This window comes from Eucalyptus grandis, chromosome 5 (assembly GCF_016545825.1).
Source record: "Eucalyptus grandis isolate ANBG69807.140 chromosome 5, ASM1654582v1, whole genome shotgun sequence".
Classification (NCBI taxonomy): Eukaryota; Viridiplantae; Streptophyta; class Magnoliopsida; order Myrtales; family Myrtaceae; genus Eucalyptus; species Eucalyptus grandis.
In genome coordinates this window covers 11,360,574-11,377,918 of record NC_052616.1, presented here as the reverse complement: position 1 = coordinate 11,377,918, position 17,345 = coordinate 11,360,574, and the positions used below count along the sequence as shown (strand labels likewise).

Genomic DNA, 17,345 nt, shown 5'->3' with positions numbered 1-17,345 from the left:
TCATGCTAAGAAGATGGCAAACAGTGAGAATGAAAATCCGCGTATACTCTTAAGAGATTATGTTGCGCCAACAGTTCAAGGCACCACATCAAGTATTAGAAAACCTACAATTCAAGCAAACAACTTTGAGATCAAGCCGTCACTCATTCAGATGCTTCAACAATTAGTGCAATTTAGTGGACTACCAAGTGATGATCCAAACGCTCACATTGTTGCTTTTCTTGAAATCTGTGACACCATTAAATATAATGGAGTTATAGATGATGCTATTAGATTGAGATTATTTCCATTCTCTCTTAGAGATAAAGCTAAGAGTTGGCTTTCTTCTCTTCCTGCAGGATCAATTACTACATGGAATGATATGGCTCAGAAATTTCTTGATAAGTTCTTTCCACCTGCAAAGTCTACGAAGATGGGTAACGATATTACTAATTTTATGCAGATGGATAATGAATCATTATATGAAGCATGGGAAAGATTCAAAGAATTTCTTAAGAGATGCCCACATCACGGACTACCCGTGTGGATGCAGGTACAAACTTTTTATAATGGCTTTAGTACAAATCTCTGTCCTATGATTGATGCAGCTACAGGGGGAACTTTAAATAATAAAACACCATAAGAAGCCTACAATCTATTAGAGGAGATGGTGTCCAATAGTTATTAGTGGCCTACTGAGAGACTACCAATGCGAAAAGCTAGTGGAGTTCACGAAGTTGATGCTTTTACTGCAATTGCTGCACAATTTCAAGCACTCAACAAAAAGCTTGATAATATGAGTGTTTCAGTTATGAAAATTCAAAATTTGACTTGTGATTTTTGTGGTGGAGAACATGTTAGCACAGAATGTCAGGTAGGTAATACTTTTAAACAATCTAGTGAAAATTCTAACTTTGTTGGGAATTTTAACAAGTCACAAAATAATCCCTACTCCAACACATACAATCCAGGATGGCGAAATCATCCAAATTTTTCATGGAATAATTAGAACGTGACAAAACCACTATGATTCAAACAATCATAAGAGATAAAGTCAAATTTGGAAGATATAGTTACCAAGCTTGCTAATACAACTCATAACTTCATCAAAAGCACGGATGTGAGATTTCAAAATCAAGAGGCTTCAATCAGAAATCTAGAGATGTAAGTGGGTCAGTTAGTAAGCATGATGTCAGGGAGACAACATGGTTCTTTGCCGAGCAACACAGAGAAAAATACAATTGAAAACATAAAGACTATTACCCTGAGAAGTGGTAAATAAGTGGGAGAAGAAGAGATTTTCAAAGATAAGGAAGAGGTAGTCAATAAACAATCAAATGAGACAAGCAAGAGTAAACTTTTTTCCAGATAATCCCAAGCCATATGTGCCACCAATTCTATTCCCTCAACGACTCCAACAGCACAAAATAGATAAGCAAATTTCTAAATTTCTTGATGTATTTAAAAAATTGCACATTAACATTCCTTTTACAAATGCTTTAGCACAAATGCTTAGTTATGCAAAAATTTTGAATGAGATTTTAGCAAACAAAAGGAAACTAGAGGATTATGAAACTATGAAATTAAATGAGGAGTGTTCAACCATCCTCTTAAACAAATTACCTCCGAAATTAAAAGATCCAGAGAATTTTACTATTCCTTACACTATTGGGAATTCTTACTTTGAAAAAGCATAATGTGATTTAGGTGCAAGTATTAATCTAATGCCTTATTCTATTTTCAAGAAATTAGGATTAGGCAAGGTAAAAGCAACCACAGTGTCACTTCAACTGGCTAATCGATCAATTAAATATCCAAGAGGTATTGTGGAAGATATTTTGGTAAAAGTTGACAAATTTATCTTTCCTACAGATTTCATAGTTCTTGACATGGAAGAAGATTTTGAGGTATCACTTATCTTAGGTCGACCTTTTCTAGCAACAGGAAGAGCTCTTATTGATGTACAACAAGGGAAGTTAATTCTTAGAGTTCAAGATGATCTTGTTTCATTTAAAGTTTTTAAAGCAATGATATATCCATCTAATGATAATTCTTGTTTTAGAGTTGAGACAGTTGATAAGTTGGTGAATAAGGTTTTTCGGAAAATATTTTTAAAGATCCACTTGAAACATATCTTGATTCGACCAAGGGATAAAGATATTCAAAATGAGGAGATAAAGGAGTACACAAATTTCATGAAGGCAATTACACCATATTCAAGGCAAAAGACAATTAAATTTGAAGAGTTGGGACAACACATTATAAAGCCTAAATCATCAATTGAAGAGCCTCCAATTCTTGAACTCAAACCATTACCTTCTCATTTAAAATATTCTTATTTAGATGGAGTTTATTCTTTACTGGTAATTATATCTTCTTCTTTGACAGATTTGATGGAGAAGAAACTGCTCAGAGTATTAAGAGAGCATAATGGTGCAATTGGATGGAAAATAGCTGATATCAAGGGAATTAGTCCTTCAATTTGCATACACAAAATTTTGATGGAGGAACAATATAAATCCACTATCGAACCTCAGAGGCGATTGAACCCGAAGATGCAAGAAGTAGTGAAAGCTGAGGTAATTAAGCTATTTGATGCAAGTATCATCTATCATATCTCTGATAGTTCTTGGGTAAATCTTGTACAAGTTGTGCCAAAGAAATGTGTTATGACTATTTAGAAAAATGACAACAATAAATTGATTCCAAATAGAACAGTTACTGGGTAGCGTGTGTGTATGGATTACAAAAAATTGAATGTTACCACTAGAAAAGATCACTTTCTTTTACCATTTATTGATCAGATGTTAGAAAGACTTACGAGACATGAGTTTTATTGCTTTCTTGATGGATATTCGGGGTATAATCAGATTCTTATTGCACCAGAAGATCAAGAGAAAACTACTTTCACTTGTCCTTATGGTACTTTTGCTTTTAGAAGATTGCCCTTTGGTCTTTGTAATGCACCAGCTACTTTTCGAAGATGCATGATAGCTATTTTTTCTAATATGGTTGAAAAATATATTGAGATTTGGTCTTACAAAGATGTGAGGACACTAACCTTATTTTGAATTGGGAGAAGTGTCACTTTATGGTGCATAAAGGAATAGTGGTCGGGCATAAAATTTCCAAAATGGAATAGAAGTCGATCGAGCCAAAGTGGAGCTCATTGCAAAATTGCCTCCGCCAACATCTGTGAAACTTGTCAGGGGATTTTTGGGGCATACAGGATTTTACAAGCGATTTATAAAAGATTTTTCAAAAATTGCTAAACCTCTTTCTAATCTTTTGGAAAAAAGATGCTCCTTTTAATTTTTCTGTTAAATGCATGTAGGCTTTTAACACTTTAAAGGAGAAGTTAATGTTAGCACCAATTATGGCAGCACCAAATTGGGATTTACCTTTTGAACTGATGTATGATGCTAGCGATTCTGCAGTAGAAGCTGTTTTGGGACAAAGGAAGAATAAAAAATTTCAAACCATATACTATACAAGTCAAACCTTGTCAGGTGCACAATTGAATTATTCAACAATAGAAAATGAACTTTTGGCAATAGTTTTTGCTTTTGATAAATTTCGTTCTTATTTAATTGGCTCAAAAGTTATAGTTTTTTCTGACCACTCCACTCTAAAGTATTTACTTGAAAAGAAAGAATCAAAACCCCGGTTGATCAGGTGGATTCTATTGCTGCAAGAATTTGATTTGGAAATCAAAGATAAGAAGGGGACTAAAAATCTAATTGTAGATCATTTATCAAGAATTCAAAATTCAAAGGAAGAGGTAAGACCAATTTTGGAAGAGTTCCCTGATGAGAAATTTTTTTCCATCAAGTCTACAAAAATTCCCTGGTACGCCGACTTTGTAAATTATTTGGTAAGTAATGTTCTTCCTCTTGAATTATCATATCAACAGAAGAAAAATTATTTTCAGATGTTAAAAATTATTTTTGGGAAGAACATTTCTTGTTTAAAGTATGTGCAGATCAGGTCATAAGGAGATGTGTTCTAGACGAAGAAAATGCAAACATTCTACATCATTGTCATGATAGAGAAACAGGTGGCCATTTTGGTGCCACTAAAACTGCAGCTAAGATTTTACAATCTGAATTTTATTGGCCCACATTTTTTAAAGATGCATACTCCTATGTAGCTTCATGTGATAGATATCAGAGAATTGGAAATATTTTAAGAAAAAATGATATGCCTTTAAACAACATTATTGTGTGTGAATTATTTGATATTTGGGGTATTGATTTCATGGGACCCTTTACACCTTCTTATGGAAATTTATACATCTTAGTTGTTGTGGAGAATGCTAAGGTTGTGGTCAAATTCTTAAAGAAAAATATTTTTACCCGATTCGGCATTCCTAAGGCAATCATAAGTGATAGGGGGACACATTTTCACAACAAACAATTTGAAGCGCTTTTGAATAAGTACGGTGTCACACATAAGGTTGCAATCCCTTATCATCCTCATACTAGTAGTCAAGTAGATATTACAAACAGGAAAATCAAGAGAATTTTAGAAAAAAACAGTGAATGCATCTATGAAAGATTACCCAATAAAACTTGATAATGCACTTTGGGCCTATAGGACAATGCTTAAAACTCCAATTGTGATGTCTCATTTTAGGCCAGTGTTTGCAAAAAATTGTCACTTACCAGTGGAATTAGAGCATAAAGCATATTGGGCATTGAAATTTCTAAATTTTGACATGCAGTTTGTAAGTGAAGAAAGATTATTGCAACTGAATGAATTGGAAGAATTTCGCAATGAGGCCTATGAAAATTCTAAGTTTTACAAAGAGCGTACAAAAATATGGCATGACAAGCATATATTCAAAAGAGAGTTTAAAATTGGTCGAAAAGTCTTACTTTATAACTCTCATTTTAAACTTTTTCTAGGAAAGTTGCGGTCTTGATGGTCTGGTCCTTTTACAGTTACATAGGTATTCCCATACGGAACAGTTGAAGTTGCGCATAACACTAAGGGCACATTCAAAGTGAATGGTCAACGTTTGAAGCCCTACTTTGAAGGTGGTTACAACAAGCAAAAGACCACCATTGAACTTCATCCTCCAAAATAACGACATCTGAGATAGTTTGGCTGAAAACTATAAAGCAAGCGCTTCTTGAGAGGCAACCCAAGCATTTTAATTATGTTTTATTTGTTTATTTATTGTTAAGTTTATGTTTTGAAAAAAAAAAAAAAAAAAGATTAACTTTTCTTTGTTTTATCCAAGTTAATTTTTTTAGAAAGCACCTTTCAAGAGTTTAATCATCAAGATCATCTATGAACTTATCCTACAACCAGGGGAGTTTTCTTCATCCTATTTCTATTTTTCGCATTGAGGACACTACTTCATTCAAGTTTTTTTTTTTTTGGGGGGGGAGACAAATTTATCTGATAATTTTTTTTTTATCATGATTGCTTTCCTGGTTGTGAATTTTTTTTGCGATTCTTAGGAAAATTTAAATTTTATTTAAATTTGCAATTGATGTGTGAGTTAATTTTAATTCCGATTATGTTGATCCACTTACTGAGCACTTAAAGTTCTTAATTTTTGAATTATATGTAAATCTAAAGAACATTCATGTGAAGTATGTGATTTTCTTAAATTTCACCCAAATCTTAGAATTTGTTTGATTTTCTCTTTAGGCGAAATCATAAGCTAAATCTAACTGAAAAAATAATTTAGGCAATTTTTGGATCGATTAAGCCTTTCAAGTTAACCCTATTTATCCCTAGTTACCCTGTTGAGCCTTAATTATTGCCCAATTTTTCATTGATACTCATATATGTTTAGTTATCAAATAATATCATTGTCCCATGTCCTATGACATGTTGATTTTTTTTTTGGATAAAAAATTATTTTAGTTTGATAGAAATTTGGAAGGAATGATGGAGTAAAAATAAGCCAAAAAAAAAAAAAAAAAAGTGACTGCAATGGTTGTTTGGGGTGTATTGTCAAAAAAATTACTTTTATGGTTCCCTATTCAACTTTCAATTGAGTGAGTATTTTGGATACTTAATGAGTTGAAAATTTTCATGCTATATTATGAGAGACTTTGGGAGAAACTCCACCATAAAGCAATTCAAAAAAAAAAAAAAAAAAAAAAAAGAATGATGATATCCGGTGGCAGAAAAATTATCTTGAATAAGTGAAATTGGATAGTGACATTGGCTCTAATTAGATCCTAGAAATCAATGTGTTGATAGGTGATTTGAACTTAAAATTACCGTTATCTCACCTTTAGCCCAGCCTTACATTACAAACCGAGAAAAGTCCTATTGATTTTTGGTTGGATAATTAGCATTAGTGGAGAGATGAATGAAAAACAAATCTATGAGATTTGATCATAATTATTGAGAATTTTTGGGAGGTTATATGTCAATGTGAATTTATTTAGATTGCATATAATTCGAAAAAGATAAGGACTCTCACACACACACTTGGATCACATAGTTAGAATTGGTCTTAACTTATAAATTGATTTCAATGTTTGGATAAAATTTGTGTTTTTCTTTGAATTGTGAATTTGAGCAATTATGGAAAGATTTGATGGAGGAGGTTGTTAGCTTGAGTATGTGTTATGTCTTACTTTTGCTCTAGGACTAGCAAAATGTTGACTTTGGGGTTTGATAACTCTATAAAAACAGAGTTATTTTACCTATTTTAGACAACAATTAATGCAATATATATGAGAAAATATTTAAATTTCCTTCTAATTATTCGAATTTTCCTTATTTATGCAAAATAATGAGATATGGAGAATATAAGGAAAAGAATGGCAAAAAATTAGGAATTCAAATCAAAAAGCAGTTGAAGATAGATATCAAATTAGAATCATCTGATTTACTCCCTAATTTTTATGTGCAATTGCTTGGAGCTTGGATATATCCTCTAAAGGGGAGAACATTGAGAGGGAGAGAGAGAAGTTAGGTTTTTTGGTTAGATCGTTTTTCATTCTTATGAGAGTTTTTCAAGTATTTTGAAGAGAAGACAAAAGTAATGACAGAATTCTTGTTCTTTGATTCAAGATGCTAAGTTTTATTTTTATTTTTTCTTCTACTATGTTCTAATTTTCTTTTGTTAGGACTACGATGTAGCCTAACCATGATGATGTGAATTTCATGATTTTTATGTTTTATAATTGATTTCATTCATATGAGTTATATATTATCGTGATTAGCCACCACTTGAATGATTTGATGTGCATATTTGAGGCAGAGAAGTGATAATATACAATTGCTCATTATAATATATAACCATGAATTAAACGTGGATAGAGATATACCGCGTTATTTGTGTAACTTTCGGTGATAAGGTGATCTAAAAGACTCATTGTAAACTAGGAGTATTCATAATTTTTAGTGCACTCATGTTTATTTTAATTCACATAGAGATATAATGGATTAATAAGCTGAGCTATACCTAGAGATAGGATAGTAAATTGATTTGGAAATTCCGATATCACATGTTTGATATCATTCTTGTACTCAAAACAATTTGAAATTTATATCTAGTGGTTATGGTGAAATCAGATGCTCTAATATATTTATCGATCGATTTACTGCATTTAGTCTACAAATTTGTTTTTAATTTATTCTTAATTTTATTTTGATATGTTAGATAAATTTTAGAATTAGTCTATTTTAGTATTTAATTGGTTTATTAATCATCGATCTCTATGGGACGATACTTTTTCTTATCATTATATTACTTGTTCGACACGTTCACTTGCGTTTAGAATTTTACGAACAATTCTACTATATGCTAATTGGATTAAAACTTCAAATTAAATTAAAAATAGTAAATAAAAAAAGTTAAAAAAAAACCTATAAATTGAAATATTTATAAAAAAATTAGATTATGCACATGCTTCTCTTATTTGAAGCGAACATACCATTGAATAACTAAAAACGTAACATGAAATTTTTTTAACTAAACCTAAAAAGCTCATTTCTATGATTTTTTATTAAAAAAAAAAAGTGTTGTTAAAACATTTTTATGCAATACAAATATTTTAACAATTTTTATGCAATACAAATTTAATGGAAATTTTTTATAATTCTTTTTAAAATATTTTTAAAAATCGAATTTTTTATTTTTTAATATAATTTTTAATCTTTAATAATTATTTTTTCTTTTTCTCTTTTCTCTTTTTTTTTTCTTCTTCTTCGGCCGGATGCCGGCCATGACGACGGCTAGCGACCGGCCACAAGCGAGATCGAGCTTGCTTGCGTCGAGCGGGGCTTGACCTCGCCAATCTGGGGAGGTCAAAGCCTCGCTCGATGCTAGCGAGCTCGAGTCTCGCTAGTCGTCGACGAGGCTCGAGCTTGCCGGGGTCGGGTGAGGCTCGATCTCGCCAATCTGACAAGGCCGAGACCCCACTCGACACCGGCAAGCTCGAGTCTTGCCGGATCGGGAGGCTCGAGCCTCACCGAGTCATCGACAAAGTGAGCTCGAGCCTCACCTAGCCTATCGCCGGCCAACAACTGGCCATCACCCTGCTGGTCGCCGACTAAAGAAGGAAGAAAAAGAAAAAAAAAATTGAAATATGAAAAGTAATTATAATTTTGATTTTTTATTAAAAAAATATTTTTATAAAGTTGAAGAGTGAAGGCCATGGGTTCAAAGTAGGTTTCCTAATAATCAGACCCTTTTTTTTTTGTGTTTTACTTTCTCATACCCATATTTAAGTTTCACTTGATCCATTTATGACCCATATTTAAGTTTCACTTGACCCATTTCTAATCCATATTTAACTTTCACTTAACTCATATATAACCCATTTTAACTAAAAATGAGTCATAATATGAGTTTATGACCCATTTTGCCAGCTCTCTCTCTATATCTACACACACGCGCGCCTACACATACACGCACGCACGCGCGCGCACACACACACACACACACACACACACACACACACACACACACACATATATATATATATATATATATATCTTGAAGTTCTATCAATTTACGATATCTACACACGATATGTTTTTAAATAGTGCAATGCTTTAAACAAGTTACATATCGCAACATGCCTAAGTTATGATGGGAAAAGCACTGAAATTTTTTTAAAATTTATTCAATCCTAAACTTTTAATTGTATCAATTTAGTTCTAAATATTTTGATAATTTGTCAATTGAGTCAATCCTAATAATTTTGACCATTAATCGTTGATGTGGATGGCGACTATCCTACATGATACAGCTAACGTTGGCATGGATATATTTTTAATGATATTATATTTTTATAATTTTTTCCTTTCAATTTGATCAAAAATAAAATGTTTTGGCTAGCGAAGACTTAACGAGAGTCACAACCCTCGCTAGATTTGGGCGACGGCCGCCTCACCCAAAGCCGGCGGGACCATGGGCAAGGGTACAAGGGCCTCGCTAGATCTAAGCAAGCACCCTTAGAGCCTTCATGGCCCTACTAGCTTTAGGCGAGGTGATCTCACTAGCGGCTGGTAAGGATTTGCGGGTGCTCGCCCAAGCCAAAAATGAAAGGAAAAAATAATGAAAGAAAGAAAATTAAAAAAATAATAATTTAAAATTTTATTAAAATATTATTAAAAAAATGTTTACGTCGGCACTGTTATACCACACGTCAACTTTAGTGATTTTCAGCTAGAATTGGCCAAATGTATTCAATTGGCAGAATGTGAAAAAGCTTATGATTAAAGCTTCTTTGCTTAAAACAATTTCCAAGAAAACATTTTCCAGATTTTCCATATGGAAAATAAACTGGTTGAGGAAGATATTTTCCGTCTGCAAAAAAAGTCTTCTAAAATAGGGAAAAAAAATTTCCACTTTTCAAGATGAGAAAACATTTCCTCATTCATTCTCTCTTATCTCACATGTTAACCTTTCCATCTTTCTTTTTTTCATTTTTAATTATTTTTCCTTTTCTTGTTATTTTAAACTTCTATCTTGGCGAGTCATTGGCCACAATGACAACGGCAATTGACTTCAGGTGAGCTCAAGGCTCGCCTACATTTAGCAATCTTGCCACTCGCCAAATCGGTGAGCCAAGTGAGCACGAGCCTTTTGGCCAGCGGCAAGCTCAATTGGTCACTAGTTGTCACCGTGGCTAGTGACCGACTAAAGAAGAAGAAGAATATAAAAAGAAAGAAAAGAAAAACTAAAATTAAAAATAATTTAAAAATCGGTTTCTAAAAAAAAAATTAAAATAAAATATAAAAATTATTGAAAAAGAGTGCATGGAGGAAAAGATTTTCTTTATCCAATAGCAAAAAATGCAAACGCTTCATTTTTAGTATTCAACCGAACATCGAAAAACAAATGAAATTTATATTGGTACAATTGAAAGGTTTATTTTACTTGATCATAATTTGGGAAAAGTACAAAAAAAAGTTATAACCATACTCTTTGAATTTCCGAACTCTTCTTTTTTTCATTTGTTAGTCGCATCACATATTATCGTCCATTTTACACGATACTTGCCTGGACCGACAATAAAGGGCACCCAATGATGTCGCGTGACCCAGCCACATCACCCAACACCTCATTTACAAAGCCGCATGGCGGCTTCATGGAGTCGCCGAGCTCCTGGAGGCTAACGTCAGCATCAGCCTCCACGAACAGAATCCCCTCGCCGGTACAGTCCACCCCGAGCTTGCAGTTCGGCCCTTCCCAGGTCCGCCCGGCCAACGGGTAATAATAGTACACGAGCGCCTTCGCAAGCGCTTCCTTGACAACCCTCGCCGGGTCTTCTCGGCCTTCCATTGAAAGAGGAAGGTGATAGGTGGTGAAACCATTTTCGTGATGGCAGGTTGGAGACGAGAGAGAGCGAGGAATTGTTTTAGGGTTTATAAGGTGGGAAACAAGGGAAAATGTCGGGACTTAGTTTTAAAGAATGTCCACGCGGTACATAAAATAAAGTATAGTCAATAAAGCAATGCCAAAAAATTACTTGGTGAATCATCCTTTTGGCTTTCGGAAATAAGACTATGCTTCCTCTCGCTCTCACGCGATTCACGAGTAATGCGATATTGTCGGCTGTAGAATTCTTAGACCAAATTAAGATCTCTAGGGATACAATATATAGAGATTAACACATGATATCGATATCATCCATACAAGTAATGCGATGGCGACAGGTCCGTCATTCTTTCAAGAGTAATAGAGATTTTTAGATTGCACAATATTTCGCAGAAATTGGTCTACTTGCTTAACTGGCTCCCAACGGAGAAGTAAATTTTCTGAAATTTTGTATTTAATACACATAAGTTCATGGGGAGGTGGAGACTCGATTATCTAGTTGTCCATAAAACACTCTGCAAGTCTCAAAAACCAATTAAGTTTTTACTTCTTTGGCTTGTGCAGGTCGTGATTTAGCATAGTTTGCACTTGACTGGGAGTGCTTCCTTACTTTTTAATGGCGAATTTCCTAATCTCATTGTACCTTTGTTAATTCAGTTCTAAGTTTTTTAATTTTTCCAATTGATTTTTAAACATTTTCACTTTTTATTAATTGAGTCAATCTAAGCAAATTTTAGCCGAAAATCGCTAACGTTGACAATGACCTCGCAGGCCATTGCCTCTAGTCAATTGTCGAGGCTTGGTGATTGGCTGGAGAAGGAAGAAAAAATGGAAATAAAATAAAATAAAATAAAGAATAACAAATTCAAAATTCAAAATTTTTAAGAATATCATTAACAATTATCCACATTAACGTCGGCCATCATGTAAGATGGCTGACACTTACATCAGTATTTTCCAATCAAAATTTATCTAATAAATTGAATTGGCAAATCATGAAAATAGTTAAGATTTAACTGACAAAATTAAAAGGTTTACGACTTTTTAGACTATTTTCCCATGGTGAGTGCTTTTGAGGAGGCATCCATATCCAAGTAGATGGAGAGAGAGATTATTGTTAGAAATTGTTGATATGGCATATACGTATACACTACTTCAACTGTTGTCTCATTGTAGCTAAAAATTGCTAACACGGCATATGCATATACCTACACCCCCGGGCCCCTTTCTCTCTCTCTTTTCTCTATTATCAACAAGCTACGCCGATCTCATAACTTTCTCTCTCGTACGTGCGAGCGCCTCTCTACCGCCATGGTAGTTTTCCTTCTTCCAAACCCTAAGATCTCCCTGCTTTTCCATAACCATAGCCCTTTTCACTGTCCATTCCTTTAAGCATCCACCGGAAAAAAAAAAAGAAAAAAGAAGAAGAGAAAAGATCATACTAAATCTACAAATGTGCTCTGTCGAAATCTGAATCGCTAATCAAACAATGGGATATGCCGATCCAATCATCTAAGCAGCTTTGACAAAAGGGTTGAGCCGATCTCGCCATCGAGGACTGCATAGGTTTGGATTCAGCGGTTTAAATCTTTGATTTCACTCTTGGGGATTAGAAAACTGTCGTTTTGTTGGATCTTTCGCCTCGGGTTGCTTGCTTAATTTTTCTGCTCTCGGAGGTTGTGGAGGAGTAGAGGATGTCGGTTTTTTGATTAGCCACTGGTTGAGTGTCTCAAGTCTGGTTTTGGCAAAGAGTGAAGGAGTGCGAGTGTTTGCTTTTATGTGCCCGAGAAAGATGAGTATTATTGCTATTTCGAGCGGGTAGATTAATCGATTCACATATCAAGTTAGTACCCATGGAGAGTAAAGAAGAAAATGAAATGCGAGTGGCAGCACTTTGCAAACGTCAAGTTACCTTTGGTCGAGGAGGACATTGTTGAAGCACCCACCAAGTATCTCCGCAAAAGAAGGAGGAATGTAAACGTACACTCCTTGGCAAACTCTATTCCAAACCCAACGTCAATTACCCAGCCTTTGTATCCACAATGAAGAAAGCATGGAAAACTGAAACTGTTACCTGTTCACAAAAAGAACCTGGCCTATTTACTTTTATCTTTCAAACGGAAGAGGAAAAAGAAAGGATTATGAGATTATCACCTTGGTCCTATGCTAGTAACTTGCTGGTGTTGATACAGTGTGAGCCGGACGTGTCAGAGCACTGTTATGAGTTTTCTAAAGCTCCTTTCTAGGTGCGTATTGGCGGTGTACCTCCTGGCTGGAGAGTGGAGCAAGTCTTCAACGATCTGGGAAGTAAAATCGGTCGAGTTATAGAAGTTCACCTTGATACAGCAGATTACCATCAACGAAAGGAGGAAGAGTGAGAGTAGAAGTTGACCTGAATGAGCCATTAAAATCGGGCGCAATTCTGGACATTGGATCCAAATGGCTTTGGGTGGAATTTAAGTACGAGCGCCTCCCACATTATTGCTATTCTTGTGGGAAAATAGGGCACTATGCTTCTGATTGCACTGACATTCCCTATGCACAATCACCTTAGGGAAACAATAAAGTAAGGCTATATGGACCCTGGCTGAAGACAGAAGCAAGTGAGCACAGCCCTTATTGGGAAACATTTTATGGCAAAATCGAAGAAGAAACTACTGTGGAAGAGACTGTACCTGTAACACCTTCCCCAGACAGTGGCATGGAGATTGCAGCTCACGAGGTAACTCAGAATATGCAGATGGTAACTTGCAGCAAACGAAGAATCGACAGCTCCTATGGCATTGAGATAACCCAAGAAAATGAAGGGTCTGTTAATATAATCAGAGAACATGGCAAACAGGTACAAAGCTCTGAACATCATAAACCAGTTCTCTCAAAAGTTGGGAAATGTAGTAAGAAGAATATGAAGATTCAGAAGGCAAAAAAACAGAAGTGCATATCTGAGAAAACCCCTATTTTGATTGATGATACTGAACTTCTGGAAACCCCTGTGAAGTTGATTGAAGATGAACAAGTACGGGCTTTGGTGGCTAGCCCTAATAAGCCATCAATGACGCCATGAAAATAGTGAGTTGGAATTGTCAGGGGCTGGGCAACCCCCTGACAATCCAAGAACTCAAAGCCTTAACGGCTAGAGAAAGGCCCAATTTACTCTTTCTTATGGAGACTAAGAATAAAGAAGCAATGGTGACTAAAGTTTGCAAAAATTACAATTCCGAACGTTTTTCTAGTAAATCCATCGGTATAGCGGGGTTTGGCACTTCGTGGAATGAGGAAGTATCTTTGAAGGTGAAAGCCAGCTCAAAGCACTATATTGATGTGGATTGTACTGATCCAGACAGCAGGCAACATATGCAAATTACTTTTATTCATGCATCTACTAATTTTGGAGAGAGACTGACCTTATGGCAGATGTTGGAACATCTCAAGCCTCATAATTCCTGCCCGTGGATCTGCATGGGAGATTTTAATGAGATTTTGTATGTCTGGGAAAAAGTTGGGAAAAAAGAAGCTGACAACAGTCGCATAGCAGCATTTAGAAACATGATCAATGAACTTTCTTTAATGGATATGGATAGTCATGGGTGTGCATTTACATGGGCAAATAACATAGATGGGGAGGAGCTTGTTAAGAAACGACTAGATCGAGTATTATGTACTGTGGAGTGGAGACTTACCTTTCACGAAGCCGAAGTGCAAGCATTTCCAGGCTTGTTGGTTCGAACCATAGTCCTTTGGTTCTTAGCCTCTATCCTGGGAAGAAGAAGACAAGAAGATCTTTCAAAATGGAGGTTTTCTGGATAGAGCATGAAGAGTATCATGATGTTATCCAACAAACATGGAAATCTGAACATGTCCAACCATGCACGCTTTCAGAAAAATTGCAGCAGACATCAAAAGTATTGGTACAATGGAGCAAAGAGAAGTTTGCCAATGCAAGGTTGCAGATCAAAGAGCTAAATATGGCCCTCATAAAGCTTACAAATCGTCCCGAACAGCACACCAGCAAAAAGCAAAAGCAGTATTATTTTCCGATTGAAAAACTGCGAAGACAGGGAGGAACAATTCTGGGGTATGAGGTCACACATTAAGTGGATGCAATGGGGAGATAAAAATACTAGTTTTTTCATGCATCAACCATACGAGAAGGCAGCGAAATAGAATCACAATGCTGAAACTACAAAATTCCAAGCGGTGCGAGAGATCCTATGATACTTCGCAATCATATCCTATCTTTTTATAAAGAGCTATACAAATCAGAGGGTCTAAGGCACTATCAACCGATCCTCAACCAGTGTCCATCACCCATAACACAACACATTAATGAAGAGCTGGTGGCTGTACCTTTGATGGAGGAAATTCAGGATGTTGGTTTTCAGATGGGAGCACTTAAAGCACCTGGCCCAGATGGCTTCAGTGGTATTTTTTATCAACACTCATGGGATATTGTGAAAACCGACTTGTTTCGGTTAGTTCGAAGTTTTTCAGACGGTGTTGGATCCCCGATTAACCGAACTCATCTTTCCTTAATCCCGAAAGTGAAGAACCCTGAAAACATCAGCCAATACAGACCTATCAGTTTATGCAACTTTAGTTATAAAGTAATCTCAAAACTTCTAGCAAACAAATTAAAGAAGTGGCTGCCATCCATTATTGAACCGGAGCAGTGTGCATTTGTTCAAGGCAGACAGATACAAGACAACATCTTCATTGTGCAAGAAGTATTGCACCAACTGCGCATCACAAAAAAGAAGAAAAAACATCAGGCCATACTGAAATTAGATATGCAGAAAGCATATGACAGAATCGAATGGGATTTCTTGAGGGACTGTATGTTGCATATGGGGTTTTGTGAAAAGTGGGTAACACTCATCATGCAGTGTGTGTCTACAGTGTCTTTTAGTGTCAAGATTAATGGAGAATCCACCCCTTTCTTCCATCCTTCGAGGGGAATTAGACAAGGCGACCCTCTCTCGCCTTATCTATTTATCTTGATCTCAAATGTCCTAACTTGGTTGATAAACAAAGCAATCACTGATGGCAGTATCCAAGGCATACAGATTAATAGGTTTTGTCCTAAACTTTCACATCTGTTATTTGCAGACGATGCAATATTTTTTCTGAATGCTACTATTTTGGAATGTCAAAATTTGGCATTGATACTTAAGCAATATTGCTATGCTTCGGGACAAGCAATCAATTTAAACAAATCAGGGGTGTATTTTAGTGCAAATTGTCCCCTACCCTTGAAGAGAAACATGGCCACAGAATTAAGGGTCCCTGTGTTTGAAAAAACAGGGAAGTATTTGGGGATTCCTACAGACTTGGGACAATCAAAAAAAGAACTATTTGCATGGATATTGGCCAGGGTTAATACAAAGCTAGAAGGGTGGAAGGAAAAACTACTTACTAAGGCAGGAAAGGAGGTGTTGATCAAAAGTGTTGTTCAGTCCATACCTATGCATGCTATGTCCATCTTCAAGCTGCCAATTTCAATCTGCGAGCAATAGAACAACGAATTGCATCATTCGGTGGAAAAAGGTGATCATAAGAGGGGAATTCATTGGAAAAAATGGGAGGTAATGAAAACTCGAAAGGATGAAGGAGAAATGGGTTTCAAAGACTTGATTACCTTTAATTATGCCATGTTAGGCAAGCAAGTCTGGCGGCTATCAACGTCCCCTTCTGCCTTGTGGAGTAGAGTGTTGAAAGGAATCTACTTTCCTACAGGGGATCTTTGGACAGCAAGCACAGGCCTACGCCCCTCATGGGGATGGCGGAGTCTGTTAATAGGCCGAGACACTATCAAAGAAAACATCAAATGGTCAGTTGGGGATGGTCAATCTATACGCATTCGGGAAGATAAATGGTTAATGAAAGGGGTCATTGGAGGTCACACGAATCAAACAGAACCTACGATGGTTTCTGAACTAATACAAACAGATGCCAGAGAGTGGGATGCACAGAAGATTCAACAATTCTATACTGCAGACACAGTCGAGGAAATTCTAGCTACCCACTGAGCCCACAACCGCAACCAGATTCCCTACTTTGGACAGGTAATAATTCGGGGAAATATTCTGTTAAGAGCGGCTACAACAAAGCAATCTCATCAATCACAAATCACAACACGGCCTCATGTTCGTTTCGACCACCACGCACCTTATGGACCATAATCTGGAGCCTTGCTGTGCCCCCAAAACTTAGAACTTTCCTTTGGGCTCTCTGCCAAAACGCCCTTCCCACAAGAGAAAACCTATACAAACAAAAAATTGTTAATGACCCATTATGCCTACTCTGTCACACGAAGGTTGAAACGTCTGAACATCTATTCTTTCTATGTAAGTGGACAAAAGGTATATGGGAAGACCCAAATTGCAGAGGTATCGGTCCACAAACAAGATCGGATGGACGAACAGTGGCTTATGGAAGCATTCCGAAAGCATACGGAGACATACCCGAAAGAGAATATATCGGTGCAGTTTCTCGTGGCATATCTCGGGAGGCAAGAAACGAATGGATCTTTCGATCAAAAGCTCCGAAATCTACGATCTCCGCA

At 36.1% G+C, this 17,345-nt stretch overlaps 1 non-coding gene across 1 annotated transcript; it reads right to left on the bottom strand.

Annotated features, from left to right (window-relative positions):
* Positions 1 to 409: 409 nt before the first annotated feature.
* On the bottom strand, positions 410 to 516 carry LOC120294185. The gene has a single exon (XR_005551676.1). It is a non-coding gene; the product is annotated as a small nucleolar RNA R71 (small nucleolar RNA).
* Between the last annotated feature and the right edge of the window lie 16,829 nt (positions 517 to 17,345).